We start from the raw sequence: 16,297 nt of genomic DNA, 5'->3' as shown, positions 1-16,297 counted from the left end.
GGGGGAAAAGGGGGGGGGTGGGGGGGGGAAAGGGGGGGATAAGGACACATATGTAATACCTTAATCAATAAAGAAAAAAAATCATTAAGGCTTAATTTATGCAAATACTGAGCTGAAGAAGCAAGCCCATTGGTCAGGCTCATCTGCCACATTGGCCACCTAGGAATTTATTGTCTTGGTGCCCAGGGATGGGAATCACAAGAAATAAGCTTTTTAAAAAAAAAAAAATTGTGGTGTATATATATAAAATATTTGTATCATAAAATTTACCATTTTAACAATTTTCAAATGTACAATTCAGTGGCATTAAGTACATTCACACTGTTGTGCAACCATCACCACTATCCATTTCCAGGACTTTTTCATCATCCCAAATAGAAGCTCTTTACCCATTAAACAATAACTCCTCACTCCCCACTCCCCTGGCCCCTGGTAAACTCTAGTCTACCTTCTGTCTCTGTAAATTTGCCTAGTCTAGGTACCAACAGAGAAGTCTTAAAAAAATAACGTTGTTGTTTTTATGCAAATACATTTTTTTAAATCCATGCTCAAGGAACACAGAAGAGCAGAAAGGAAAATTACATCATAACATACCATCGTCAGCATTTGCTGAACAGCTTCCGGGACACCTTTGTACACATGTAGAATTCTAGCACTGAGGGAAGAAACATACAGTCAGATAAATTTTATAAAAATGTTTCAAGTTAAAACATGAGTATTTCAAGTTAAAAATTCAATTTCTTCAATTTAACAGAAGAAAAAGGAATTGAAGGTCTTGCCAAACTTGAGGTAAGTGATTCTTCACAACAAAAATATCAACTAAAAAAAAATTCCTCTTTGGTGGTGAGAACAATGAAGAAGTCGGTCTCCTGCTGATTTATTGATCGTGTTTTCAACTTTGGCTGAAGCAAGTGAGACCTTGTGATGAGTGACGGTGAATTCATGTACTTCCTCTCCCTCCTGCTTCCCCTCTGCCCCGGCCCTAAATCCCAGTTGTTAGATGGCTCATTCCTTCTACCTCATCAAGGTGATGACTTTTGCATTCAGAACAGGCAAGTCAGGGTGGGTGGGGTGAAGGGAAAGCAAGGGGACCCAGGAGGCCGAGATGGAGGCCATGGCTTCATGGCACTGGGGCTACTCACCTGGAGCTTTTATTATCAGACTAGAGGCCCGGTGCATGAAATTTGTGCACTGGGGGGGGGGGGGTGGTTCCTCAGCCTGGCCTGTGCTCTCTCACAGTCTGAGAGCCCCATGAGCGATTACCCCAAAGCGGTAGGCCCTACCCACCTGGCCAGGGTCCTGCAATGGATTGTCCCCATAGAGGGAGGCCCCACCCACCCACCGCAGTGCCACTGTGGGGTAGCCTGGGCCTCCCTCTTTGGGGTGATCGTGGAGCCCCCTGATTGGATCAATTGCCCCGCTGGCTGGTGTGCTGGGCCTCCCTCTGCAGGGTGATCATGGGGTGATGGCCTCCCTCTGCAGGGTGATCATGGGGCGATGGCCGGGCCCCCGACCAATTGCATCACACCTGCCTTGGCTGGCTTGGTGCCAGTCCGTGTCATAGCGTAGTTGGATGGTCGTCTGGACAGTTGCCTGGACGGTCGTTCTGCTGTTTGGTCGTTCGGTCGATTTGCATATTATGCTTCTATTATTATAGATTGGAATACAGGAAACCATTCTGAGAGCTGACTATGGGCCAAGCTTATGCTAATCACGACCTTCCATGTATTAAATTCCTCAATCTTACAGCCATCCTGTGATCAATGCTATTGGCTGGATATTTTTATGATTATGTTTGCTGTATGGATAAGGAGCTGAGGCTTGAGGAAGGGACTTGCCGAAGGTCACGAAGCTGAAAGACGTGGAGCGGGACAGTTTGGCTGCAGAGCTCACAGTGTCCTCTCCACTAACTCTACAGATGAACAGACATTGATCTACAGCTTCAACAAGGGGGCTCTTTCTAGTAGGGGCCTGAGGGCAACAGAGATGGTAGAGGGGGCAGCCAACCCTTTATGCTGACATGGTGTATTCCCATTATTAATCTAGTTTGCTCTTCTCCATAATATTCCCATTTGGCAGATGAGGGAGAGAAGTGATTTAACCTCACCAGGGGCACAGGCGGGAGTCATTTCCAGGGCTCACATTCCAGCACCAACCTCTTTCTTCCCTGCCTCCTCCTCAGCCCAGTGCTCTCTGAACCGGACAATGGTACTTGGCCAACTTTAATGGGGGTGGGAGGGCCTTCTTTACAACCAGAAGAAACCCCTTTTGAATGAACATCTGTTAGATGCCATGGAAAGGAAATCCAAGGGCTCTGTGTTAGTTTCCTGAGGCTGCTGGTAACACACTGGGTGGTTTAAAACAGTGGAATGTATTGTGTCACCATTCTGGAGGCCAGGAGTCCAAAGTCAGGGTTCGGGCAGGCTGTGCTGAGGGAAGAAACCTCTTTGCATCTTTCAGCTTCTGGTGGCTTCCGGTGGCTGCCTGTGATCCTTGGTGTTCCTTGGTACATAGATGCCTCCATCTCACAAGGCCCGCTCCTCTCTCAGAAGGACACTTGTTATTGGATTTAGGGCCCACCTTAACCCAGGATAATCTCAAGGTCCTTAATGTAATTATATCTGTGAAGACTGTTTGTCCAAATAAAGTCACCTTCACAGGCTCTAGGCCAGTGGTTCTCAACCTTCCTTTAATACAGTTCCTCATGTTGTGGTGACCCCCAATTTCATTATTACAAATTGAACATAATTAAAGCATAGTGATTAATCACAAAAACAATATGTAATTATATATGTGTTTTCCGATGGTCTTAGGCGACCCCTGTGAAAGGGTCGTTGACCCCCAAAGGGGTCGCGACCCACAGGTTGAGAACCGCTGCTCTAGGCCAACATACCTTTTGGGAGCACTCAGCCCATAGGCTTCATGGTGAATGCCGGACTTGGGAAGCAGCACTCCCCTCGTTGGTGTTTTTGAGCCCATCAATGATGGCTGACAGACAGTCACTCACATATTAAACTCCAGGCCTGTCTGTAACAGGTGGTTGCTGGTGGTACCACCATGAGAACTGGGTTCCACCTCCCAGAGTCATGGCCATTCCCGCAGCAACAGCGTTCCTGCATTTTGCTGAGAGATAGAACTTCTTTGGTGCTATAAGTGCAATTCCTCACTTCGTTCCTGACTAGAAAAAAAAGCATCGAAGCTCAAAGCCCACAGGCTGTCACAAGTCTATATAATGCTGACCTGTCCATCACACAAACACCAAGTTTTGCTCAATGTTTTGAATTGTCCCCAAGTTTATATAGGATAATATTATGAGGTTGGAACATTTGATAAATTATTATTTAGTAGAGGCCCAGTGCATGAATTCGTGCACAGGTGGGGTCCAGCCAGCCCGCCCCAATCGGACTGGGGGTGGGGGCAATCGGGGGCATGGCCAGCCAGGGGGAGGGGCCGAGCTCCCCTGGTCAAACTCCCAGTCGAGGGGACAATTTGCATATTAGGCTTTTATTATATAGGATTTTTTATATCCTCACCTGAGGATATGATTTCATTGATTTTTTTAGGGAGAGAGGAAGGGAGAGGGAGAGAAAGAGAGAACATCGATGTGGGAGAGAAACATTGATTGGTTGCTGATCTGGAATTGAACCCGAAACCTGGGTATGTGCCCTGACTGGGAATTGAACCCACGACCTTTTGGTGTATGGGAGGATGCTTCAACCAACCGAGCCACAAATAAATTATTTTTGAAAAATAAACTGAGGCCTGGTGCAGAAGGTACATTTAAGTCTGCATCCCCTTGTCTGAATTTGTGCCTTTGGCTAAGGGACATGGTGAACTGAGGCCTGGCCTCTGTCTAAGGCAAGCATGTCCAACTCAAAGGCTTAACATGGGCCAAATAAATGAGGCATGCGGCCCACGGGTCACGAGTTTGACATGCTTGCCCACTGCTTCTCTGCCATACTAATCCCTAAAATTCTCCTTTTCTTTCCAGTCCATCTCTTACCAAATTCAATGAGGCTTAAAATGGATCCTTTCTTTGGTACCAAATGTTTTCCCTAGGAGGAAGCCTCCTTTCTCATCCCCCCTGTGTGACTCAGAGCCCATCCGCTCCTTGAATCCTTCCCCACTCGTCCCAGGCCTTAAAACGCAAGGCTTCCTTTGAAATCCCAAAGGCTCTATTGCAATTCTACTCACCAGCACTTGGCACACACCCCACCCCTGATGCTGGGAAAGAGATGATGCAATGCCTTGCCTCCCTGGATCTCCCACCTGGGTCCAGGACCAGCCCCCCTGGGTGTGAGGTCAGTGCTGCTCGAAGGACACTGAAGCCCCTGGTGTTCCTGGAACCCCCGCCTCCCCCAGAGCAGCAGAAAGACACTCAGTTCCTCAGAATGCAGCAGCTTCATAAATTTCATTCATGTTAGAATAGTCTTTCATTGATTTTTATTTGTCCCAAAACTGATAGACATCCCCACCTTTGCACTTTTTATTTATTTATTTGTTTTTAAATATGTTTTTATTGATTTTAGAGAGAGAGGAAGGGAAAGGGATAGAGAGGTAGAAACATGGATGAGAGAGAGAATCATTGATTGGCTGCCTCCTGCACGCCCCCTACTGGGGATCGAGCCTGAAACCCGGGCATGTACCCTGACCTGGGAATCGAACCGGCGACCTCCTGGATCATAGGCTGATGCTCAACCGCTGAGCCACACCTGTTGGGTGGCTTTGCACTTTTTAAATAATCAACTGTTAGTTTTATTATTTAGACCCCATTCTTGTTTCAAAAAAAAGAAAGTGAAACCTCACATCTGGGGTGTGGCACATTTTTATCTGTGACTAATGCTACATCAGAGTCAGTGTGACAGGGACTACCAGTCATGCATTGCTCCTACATGGCTCCCTTCTGCTGGGAAGTGGAGCAGAATTCTCTAAAACCAGGGTGTTCTGAGCACCCCCAACTCAGCCTTTGTGCTCTTTGGGTGCATGACCTTCCTCAGGGGTCCCGGCCAATAGCTCACACTGGACCAACCTGACCAGGCTCTGTTCATCTGCTTTCCTCAGACTTTTAAACACTGACATATGATTGACATATAACCTTATGTCAGTTTCAGGTGTACAACATATTGACTTGATATTGCAAAATGATCAACATAAGAAGCCTAGTTAACCTCCATCCACACACACAGTTACATTTTTTTTATGAGAACCTTTGAGAGTTACTCTCTTAGCAAGTTACACATATATAATACAGTATCACTAACTCTAGTCATCATGTTGTGCATTATATCCCCAGGGCTTATTAATTTAATTAAATTATTATTTCATTTAAAGTTTAAAGTGAAAGTCTGTTAGTGAAGCTGCGGGACAGAGAGGCAGAGCCAAACTTCAGCTGGAAGTTTGTACCTTTTGACCCCTTCACTCATTTCACCCACCCCGCCCCCTCCCTCCGGCCACCACCAGCCTATTCTCTGTATCTACGAGGTCGGGGGTTTTGTTTTGTTTGTGTTTTATAAGAGTGAGGTCATATAGTGTTTGTCTTTCTCTATCTGACTTGTTTCCTTTAGCATACGCCCTCAGGATCCATCCATGTTGTCATAAATGACAATATTTCCTTCTTTTTTATGCCTGAATAATATTCCATCATATATGATGGAACCCCCTCCAAGCACCCTGGTTTTAGAGAATTCTGCCTCATTTCCTAGCAGAAGGGAGCCATGTAGGAGCAATGCGTGACTGGTAGTCCCTGTCACACTGATTATATTACATATAATAATATTCCATCATATATATAACACTTTTTCTTTATCCATTCAGTCCTCAGTGGACACTTGGGTTGTTTCCGTGTCTTAGCTGTGGTAAACAATGCTGCAAGAACCATGTGGGTGCAGCTGTCTTTCTGAATTCGTGTTTTTGTTTCCTTCGGATAAATACCCAAAAGTGGAATTGCTGAATCATATGGTAATTTTATTTAAACATGTTTGAGGAACCTCCATACCATTTTCTATAGCAGCTGCACCAGTTTACATTCCCACCAACAGTGCACAAAGGTTTGCTTCCTCCACATCTTTACCAATACTTGTTATCTCTTGTCTTTTCCGAAATAGCCATTCTAACAGGTGTGAGGTGATAGCTTATGGTAGTTTTGATTTGCATTTCGCTGATGACTAGTGATGTTGAGCATCTTGTCACGTGCCTGCTGGCCAGCTGTATTTTTTTTTTCTTTAAAAAAACATCAGTTCTTTCATACCCTGCCTATTTTTTAAATTAAATCACTTGGGTTTTTTGTTTTTGTTTTTTTTATGTGTTGTTGTTTTTTTTTTGCTATTTAGTTGTATGAGTTCTTCATATATTAATCCCTTACTAGCTTATATGGTTTACAGATATTTTTCCCCCATTCCTAGGTTGCCTTTTCACTTCCTTGATGGTTTCTTTTGCTATGCAGCTTGTTAGTTTGATGTCATCCCCCTTGTTTATTTCTGCTTTTGTTTCCTTTTGGTTTCAAATCCAAAAATATCACGGCCAAGACTGATGTCACGGAGCTTACCGCCTCTGCTGCTTTCACATGGATTTGATCCTCTCAACAGGCCTCTGCAGTGAATTGTATTATTGTCTTCATTTCAAAATGAAGAAGACTGGGGTCTGGAGAGGTTAAGTCACCTGCTCAAAGTCACAGAGTGTTACCCAGATGCCTGGCCCAGAGTCTGTGCCCCTGGCTACTCTGGCACTGCTGGCTGGCACCTGACCACTGTGCTGAACTGCTGTGTCACCGTGCCGGCCCCTGAGGCAGGGGCGCACCAGCCACAAGGCCGCACGCACCTCCCAGAAGAGCTAGTGGACATCTCCGCACGATGTGATGTGGAAAGTAAACTAAACACATCTCAGCTAGTCTGACTGGAGCCCCAGGGGCTAGGACACACGTTCTGTTTGTATCCTTATCTTTCTCATGAGGAACTTGTGGCTTCGAGCCACCCAGTTTGCCCGAGGTCGCCCAGTGGTAGAGACTGGATTTGAACCCAGCTTCCCGTCCCGAAGTGGATTGATCCACAGATGCTGGGAGGCGCCTGCGTGGTCTGCTCTGATCATGTTGATGAAGCTCACTTCTCCCCAGACATCTCTTGTACCTGCTGCCCTCTCGTTGGAAATCCCCGCTGCCAGCTGCCTCGGCCGGACTGCGGCCCTGTGGGTGTCCCTGCGGGCAGGGCTCCTGTGTTCCCAGCACCTGGCCTGGGTCGGGTGCTGTCAGAGTGCATGTTGAAAGAATGGATGGACTTGTTCCCAGGAAGGGCTTTTTCCCAGAAAATACCAGTGAACATGCAAATGTGTTGCTGGGCAGAGGTGCCCGGAATTTGTTTCTTGATTCCCTCCCAGAGAGCACTGCTTTAAGGGATGACTTGATAGGACTAACGCATAAAGGGAGGGGAAGCCCTTGAGTTCAGGGAAATGCCCGGGGCAAAGGGTGAGCCCTGGGGAATTCGGGTGCAGCCTGGGGAGCCGTACACTGTGAGGGAGGGGGAGGAAGTGGGTCCAGTCCCAGGGGTGGAACAGGCCCGGCCCTTCAGGTTCACCTGGGCTGGCTGGTCCTCAGGGTGCCATCTGACCACCTCCTGTGGGAGAGCCCATGTCTTTTATATATATATATTTCAGAGAGGAAGGGAGAGGGAAAGAGAGACAGAAACATCAATGATAAGAGAGAACCATTGATTGGCTGCCTCCTGCACGGCCTCCCCACCCGGGCATGTGCTCCTGGCCAGAATCGAACCTGGGACCCCCCAGTTAGCAAGCTGGCAGTCCATTCACTGAGCCAAACAGGCTAGGGCAAGGCCATGTCTTAAGGCAGGTTCTTCTCAGTCCCAGAAAACCGGAAAAAGCTCAGTGTCCTGGGAACAAGCTTCGTTAGCCACTCATTTTCTCCTACTGAGTCAACGTCTCCTCCCTCTCCTAGGACAGCAAATCGCAGCACCATTGGGCCCATTACTCACCAACCAACCCCTCCCGCAAAGTTCATGGAGCAGCTCTGCCCCACCCCTTCACAGGCAAATCTCCCCCAGACCTTCCTCTACCCATTGACATACACAGGTATGCATTATACACAAACACTGGATCGCTCTCTACAAGAGCCTGTGGCTCATCTTTTCCATTTAAACATGCTGGAGGTCTCTCACTGTCAGTTCACGTGGGTTGCTGTACTCTTTTGTAAATAATCTCATTCTGTTTGGTCATACGACAATCCAGGCCTAATATAATATTCTAAACCAGTCTCCCACTTAGGAACAGTGTCGCCTCCAACTTTTCGCTGTTTCCAACAGCACTGCGATGAACAATGCCATTGTTAAGAGCGATGCCACGCCCCACTGTGCCTTCTTACATGGCTCTCTCACCCTTAAGAGGGGACCAAACAAGAGTGGGTTTCTCCTGGGCAGCCGGGCTCAGCTCAAGAACCCCAGCTTCAGGCTGCCCTCCGGGCAGTGCTGGGCCGTGGATGAGTCACTTGGCCAGGGTTCCTGCGCCAACGGCACTGGGAATGAGGGTGAGACTCGGACCCCACGGAGTCACTGGCCCGGCCGCCGGCCTCTCACCCCTCGTTCCGGGGCGTGGAGACACCCCTGCATCACTTTCTGTAATGCCAGAGGAAATCCCCCGATAAGCGGACACCCTCGGCCTCACAGAAGGCACTCCCCCATTCCACGGAGAGGAGATAAGCGGAGGAGTGCTTTCTGAATCACAGCTCTGCGCGCCGCCCTCGGAGCTGCCAAAAGTCCTCTCGGCTCAGGGCTGCGCTGCCTCCACCAGACACCGCACTTCCTAGAAGATCGTCATTCCACTGGGTGTTATTCTTGGGGTGGAATATTGTTTCCCAGAAACTCTCCTAGCACGAAAGGTAGTTTTCCAGTAAATCTCATGAGATGTCTACAGAAGGGGGAAGAGTGCTCTTGGTCACAGGCTTTCTATTTCACTTTAATGTGCCAGAGAAAAGGGAACCGTACTCTTGTTCTTAGTGATAAAAGCCGGCACCAGGTCGTTCTAGTCTTGTTTTACAGTCATTACCTCTCCCTCACTAAGGCATCTGTGTCCTGGCTGGGACGTGAAGACGACAGGGGGCTGTCTGCTAAGTTGTCATCTACAGTCTTGGTTTTTGCCACTTCTGTGGACCAACTGTACCGTTAGTTCTTTATTGTTTATAATGACTTTTTGAAAATAAGTTTTTACTGATTTTTTGAGAGAAAGAGAGAGAGAGAGAGAGAGAGAGAAATATTGACGTGAGAGAGAAACATCGATCAGCTGCCTCCAGTCCGTGCCCTGACTGGGAATCGAACCTGTGGCCCTTCAGTGCATGGAACAATGCTCAACCAACTGAGCCACACCGGTCAGGGCTTTAAGACTTTTAAAAATACAGATTCATCCTAATTAATATTTTCAGCGATAGGTTTGGGAGTCCCGAACAGTGACACAGTCCGATAGACACCTCACCCCTGCAGCCCAGATGTCCGCCTCCTGTTGGGGTTCCTCGAAGGACAACAGAGGCCGAATGCCATTCAGACAGGAAAGCGCTGCCGCGTGTCTGTGCACATCTGTGCGTTCACCGAGCCAGAACGTGGGGTTGGGAGGAATGGAGAAGCTACTTGTGAAAGTCAGGGCGGCTCATTGGAAAACGCACAAGCTTTGGAATCAGGCCTCGGTACAAATCCTAGTGACATTTGTAAAGGGGGAATAATGACAGCCCCTTTATAAAGAAAGGGGAGCAGAGATTAACATGATCATCAACGCAAAGCGCCTGGTTGAGGGAAGGTGTCCATATGCCCAATGGCAGCCAGCGTGACCTTCGGAGCCCGGCCTCGGAGACATTGAGACCTGGCGTGAGTGTGATCCAGGGCCCATGACTTAACCTCTAGGGATCCATCCTCAACTTCTCCTGCTGGACAACGGGGACACAGTATCTGGCTACAGGACTGCTGACAGGAGCAAACAGAACCGGGAAAGCACCCCAGGCACACAGTAGGCCTCTGACCAGTTCGTCTGTCCTCTGAGCTGCTGCCAGAAGGAGCAGGTGTCTGGGTTAGGAAGGCGGCTGCTTCTCTCCTTGTCTTCCGGCCGGAGTGCCAGGGGGCTGTGGCAAGGGCACGGAATGAGCATTCTAGATTCATGACCACACTGCTGGGGTGCGGCGGGCATGGGGGGGCTCCCCTAATCTGATGCGAGTTTCACTGCAGTGATGTTTATTACCTTTTTGAGCAGGGCGTGGAAGCAACAAGGACCACTCGGGAAACCCACAAGAGATCTCAGGCGCCCCCCACCAGCCTCCGTTACCTTTTGCTCCTCCGGGCTGGTGCTGCGACCTCCTTAACGCCCACCACGTGGTGTGGGGTCTGCCCCCCCTCTCCGCCCCCCGGCTGGCCATCCGGGGTGGAGCCGGACAGGCGAGGGGATGGGAGGGCTGCACACCAGCTGGGCAACCACAGCTCTCACGGAAGATGCGCTCGGATGTGGTGCTGAGAAAACAATTCCGCTTCCTGCAGAGACTTCGAAAGCCCACGCCCTGTCTACCGCGGCACATTTTTGCAGCTGAAGGAGAAGCTGCTGGAAACAGGAGTTTCCCTGATGTCACTGGGATGAGGCCGACTGTGTTGTCCCAGGGACACTGGGGAGTTGGCTCAGGAAGGGCTGGGTGGGAAGTGATGCAACTGTGGACAAAGGCTCTGGGCTCTTCGCCAAGGGAGGTGAGGTGGGGACCCCTGGGCTCCAGTTGGCCGAACTTTCACCTGCACTTTAAGGGCAATAGAAGGTTCTAGTCCTGAGAGTAGATGGTGTGGAGAGTCAGAGACTCCGAGAAAGGGAGGGGCAGGGCAGGAAGAGATGTGGGAGGCCCTCTGAAATCTCCCTTTCTCCTCCTATCCTACCCTCTCCACCCAAAAGGAAGACAATCTTTGTCCTTTTGACTCCTCTGGGTGCTTGTAATGTCCTGATCTTATTCACCGAAGGAACCAGGGCTCCCTGGAGAAATAGCCGGTTTCTGATTGGAGCAGGAAACGTTCACCGTGAGCCTCCGTGGTTGTGCCAGGAAGCAGGGGACCTATCGAAACTGGCCCAGCAGCCGCCCAGAAGGTCTTACTGGCCCGAAGTGGGAAATTTTTCACATCATAAAGAATAAAGACCGCAATGTATTGATAGGTAGCAAATTGAAAACTATACGTTCACAATAATAAAAAGAGACCCCTTATCAGTCACCATTAACAGTCGTTTGGGTATCAACTCATTTCTCTGAAAATTGATAGAAAGAAGAAGCCCATAGGCCACTTTTCCCACGTGGTCTATATTTCAGAGTAGCCAAAGAGCTGATGAGGGCAAGCTCATCTTTACATACGATTTCTCCCTAATAAATGCAGAGGAATAATAGACGTAGGAAATCATGCATTTACAGCCCTAATAAAGTAACGGATTTAGAAATGGTCACCAATGAATGCTAAAACTACCTGGTGAAAGGTTGACAGGGAATTTGAAAAATAGGAAATCTACAGCAACACGTACGAAGTATTCTTCTCACATAAAACATTGAAAACTGAATCTAAACAAGCCTCCGTAACGATCCTATCCACGTGTGGCCCGTGAACACTTGACATGTAGCTGTTCTGAACTGAGATGTGCTCACAGTTCACAGTACACCCCCACTTTTGAAGAGGCGGTGGACAGAAGAATACAAAATAGCTCATTTTTATTGCTGATACTACTACCGATGTCCCCGTGGCTCCTTTGTAACTTTTTATATCGGTAACAGTTTGAAACCGATAATAGTTTGGCTGTTTCATTTTGAATAAATAATTTAATATATTGCTAAAAGTCATTTTACCTACCTCTTTGAACTTTGTAAATGTGGCAGCTAGAACATATAAATTACATCTGTGGCTTGCAGATTACTTCCCTTGCACATCATTGCTCTAAATCGTGCTTAGCAGTTTACACAAAATACCAGCAATAGTGAAACTAACCGCATGAAGAGGACACGGTCGGCCAAGTCCAGAATGAGGGGGAATTCTACCAGATAAATGACTTACTCTCTTCAACAAATAAATGGCATTAGAACAAATAAGGAGGGAAGATGGTTTTAGATAAAAACACGGGACAACCAAATGCGGTGTATGAACCTTGCTTACTTCCTGAAAACCCAGCAGTTATAATAAGGCATCGGGCATGTTTAAAACAACCTGGGAAAGCTGAACAGTGGGACTGAGTATCAGATCATATGAAGGGTTTATTGTTTATCTTGTTAAGGTGATGCTGGCAGGATGGTTATGTCTTTTAAAATGTGCTTATCTGGGAAGGAAACTTGACTTGGGGAGGTGAACACACAATACAATACACAGATGATGGAGTACAGAATTGCACACCTGAAACCTATGTCATTTTGTTAACCAATGTCACCCCAAATAAATTCAATCAAAAGGGAGGAAAAAGGTAAAATAAAATGTGGGCGAAATCATATGTTCTCTGGTATGTGCTTTAAAAATGCCCGGAGTAAAAAAAAGTGTGGGAGACAGATGAAACCAGATGGATGAAGTGTCGATTATTGTTGAGACTAGGTGATGAGGATGTGGGAGGTCATTACATTCTTCTCTCTGTTCTTTATATGTTGAAAAGCTCTAGAATTTAATTATTAGATGATATTTATAACATATCTCTAAATAATATACAATGCTATGTTTAATAATATAGTTATCAATAGAGCCTATATGTTATATAATAAAGTGTTGTAATGTGGGGAGAGATTCACATAGATGCATACATAGCCCATGGGCATGGACAGTGCGGTGAAGGCCTGGGATTGGGTGGGTGTGGGGTGGAGGGGAAAAAACGGGGGGATATCTGTAATATTTTCAACAATGAAGATAATTTTTAAAAACAACTGTAGCCCTAGCTGGTTCGGCTCAGTGGGTAGGGTGTCGGCCTGTGGACTGAAGGGTCTGGGTTCGATTCTGGTCAGGGCAGGTACCTAAGTTGCAGGCTCATTCCCTGGCCCTGGTCAGGGTGTGAGCGGGAGGCAACCGATGGATGTGTCTGTCACTGTCTCTCCCCCTCCCTTCCACTCTTTCTAAAAATCAATGGAAAAATACCCTCGGGTGAGGATTAACAACAACAATAAAGGATTGTAATGATTTTTAATGCCTTAGAAACTGTTTTTACTTTCATTTCCTGGGAAGGGGAGCACACGGTTGCTTTGTCAGGTAAAAGTGCACGAAACCTGGGAAGGCAGAGCCCCGGGGATTGGGAAAAACGGCGGATGAGACAACCACCCACACCTGTGGGTGTATCATCCCGGGGGTTTTCGAAAGGAGCGCAGGTGGGTCTGGGCCACAGCTCACAGGCACGGATTCCTAAGGAGGGAGGCAGGGAGGGTGGACAGGGTCCGGATCCGTCTAAAGCAGCGCTCGATAACCTTTTAGACCTCACGGTTGGCGACCGCTGGTCTAAAGGAGGCCTGGGACCAGAGTCTGCCTGGGCCAGCCGGCTCAGCATCAGGTCAGGACTCACAGGTGGGCCCCGTGGTCCAGGTTCTGGCCTGTGACTGGTCTATAGGAGGCGCCAGGCCCTGAGTTCATGGGAGGGCTGACCAATCACAGTTCCATCCAGTTGTCCATCTTCAGTGAGCTGGAACGGTCGAGGGTCAGCTCTCCGTGGCCGAGGGCCGCACTGTGGGAAACCGACACCCAGTGGGAGAAGCAGCGTCTGGAAGGCGGTGGTGCTGGTTTCGGGGGCTGTGGGACTTCCTGGTCCTTGCTGTCTCCACTGACTACACGGGACTTTCTCTTTGGGGTTAAGAGGACAGCATAGACGAGTGTGCCCCAGATGGTGCTTGTGGTAGGATCCCTTCCAACCATCTACCCTCTTCCTCTCTCCATACCTTTAATCCAGGTATGGATGAGCCATTCCGTCTCTTTAGAGCAGTGGTTCTCAACCTGTGGGTCTCGTCCCCTTTAATAGAGTTCCTCATGTTGTGGTGACCCTCAACCATAACATTTTCGTGGTTACTTCCTAACTGTAATTTTGCTACTGTTATGAATCATAATGTAAATATCTCATATGCAGGATGTATTTTCATTGTTACAAATTGAACATAATTAAAGCATAGTGATTAATCACAAAAACAACATGTAATTATATATGTGTTTTCCAATGGTCTTAGGCGACCCCTATGAAAGGGTCATTCGACCCCCAAAGGGGTCGCGACCCACAGGTTGAGCACCGCTGCTTTAGAGAAACTGTTCATTGTTGTGAATCAGCTCTCAGAGGGCAGACCTGGTTCCCCTCCCAGTTCTCTTGGCCTTCCGGCTAAGATCAAGTGTAGCCTTGGTTTCTTAAAAACACATTCCCTGGGCATCGTTGTGAGGAAACGGCGACAGAGAGCAGCGGGTACAGGGCTTGGCACCTCATGGGTACTTGATCAATGACAGCTGTGGTTGTTGGGTTATTATTATTATTGCAGCTTAGAACTGGCCCTAACTACAAGTTTTGCTCCCAGACGCTAAACTAAATGTCCAAACCAGGAAGCTTAGATTTGTGTCCACATTCTCAGGGCAAATCCAGGGCCTTTCCTGATAGAATGAAAAGCTGAGGCAGGCTGTGGGATACAGGCTACTCCCATTCACAAGGTCTATTGGACACACCCACTGGGCTGGTGTCTCTGACCTGGCTACTCCATCGGGCCGCAGGGGTGGGGAACTGGAAATGGTAAGCTCACCCATGGTGCCTACGCACTGCACAGAGAGTTGGTCTATATCCCGTAAGGCTTACACTTCTTCCCTGGCAACTACCGGTCCTAGGACCCATCCATGCAGCTGTCCTCTGCCTTGGGTCTTCTTGGAAGGATGGTACTAATGACTGATAATGCTTATCGGACTGCCCTTAGAGCAGTGGTTCTCAACCTTGGCTGCACATTAGAATCACCTGGGAATCTTTTTAAAATCCTGATTTCTGGGCCTCATCCTCCGGAAATTCTGTTTCTTTGTTATGGGGTGAATTTAAAAAGATTCCCAGGTGATTCTAATGTGCAGCCAAGGTTGAGAACCACTGATTTAGATAGTCTGTTTCTTTGTTACTAATGTTGTGGCCTCACCTCATAACAAAGAATCAGAATTTCCGGAGGATGAGGCTCAGAAATCAGGATTTTAAAAAGATTCCCAGGTGATTCTAATGTGCAGCCAAGGTTGAGAACCACTGCCTTAGAGGGACATTTTGTTTTGTGTGTTTTTTTTTTAAATCTTAGAGGGACATTTGCTTTTTTTAAAAAAAAATATGCTTTTATTGACTTCAGAGAGGCAGGGAGAGGAAGAGAGAGATAGAAAAATCAGTGATGAGAGAGAATCATTGATGGGCTGCCTCCTGCATGGCTCCCCCGCTCCCCCCACGCCACCCCCCAGGCATGTGCCCTATGCATGATTGTGAGGAAATGACTACAGAGAGCAGCGGGTACAGGGCCTTCCACAGCAACCTGGGCATGTGCCCTGACTGGGAATCAAACGGTGGCCTCCTGGTTCATAGGTCGACGCTCAACCACTGAGCCACTCCGGCCAGGCAGAGGGACACTTGCTTTTGAGCTCAGCATAAAGCCTACCTTAGCCTAACAGAACAATCCTCTAATGCTGCAAGGCAGACTCTCCAAGTGCCTGGCTCTTAGTAGGTGCTCAATAAATATTTGCAGTGATTAATGGAGGGAATTTCAGGCCCTGCAGTGAATTGCCGAGGGGCAGCCGTCCGCCCGGGGACTTTCCTGGGACCATTCCAATCACCCCACAGAAGGCGGTTTTCTGTTACTCAGAAGGTCAGCCCTTAGGAAAGCCACCAGGCCAGTGTTTCTTTCAGGGTTGAGGCTGGCTCTAGTCTGGGTTTCAGGAGCTTTCCTGTCCCGCAGTCGTCTTAGATCCTTTAAACTTTAAAGCGCTGCCTCGGTGGCTGGGTTCCCAGTGGGAGTGATAGAACGCTCACCACTTAAGCCATTTAGGCGTTGGCTGCCCAGGCCTGAAAAAAATGCCCTTGGGACTGATGCTGAAGTGCCTGCGGAGAAGTTAAATGGCTTAATAGATCCTGGCAGCCGCAGAAAGGGCTAATGGCTCAGCGTTAATTGGGTACACGAGGTGATGAATCTCTGCAGAGGTGTTCAGATTTGCCCGGTCAGCTCTCCCTGGCTTCAAAGCACCACAGTCAGTCGACCCCCAACCTGATGCTGATTGTGAACGAGGTATGAATGCTTGATATTTGCATTGGCCTTCAGCAAACATTTATTGAGTACCTACTGTGTGCCCAGCGTTAG

The sequence above is a fragment of the Myotis brandtii genome, unplaced genomic scaffold, assembly GCF_000412655.1.
Source record: "Myotis brandtii unplaced genomic scaffold, ASM41265v1 scaffold23, whole genome shotgun sequence".
In the NCBI taxonomy this organism is placed as follows: Eukaryota; Metazoa; Chordata; class Mammalia; order Chiroptera; family Vespertilionidae; genus Myotis; species Myotis brandtii.
The sequence above is the reverse complement of the archived record's forward strand: the minus strand, read 5'-3'. Positions refer to the sequence as shown.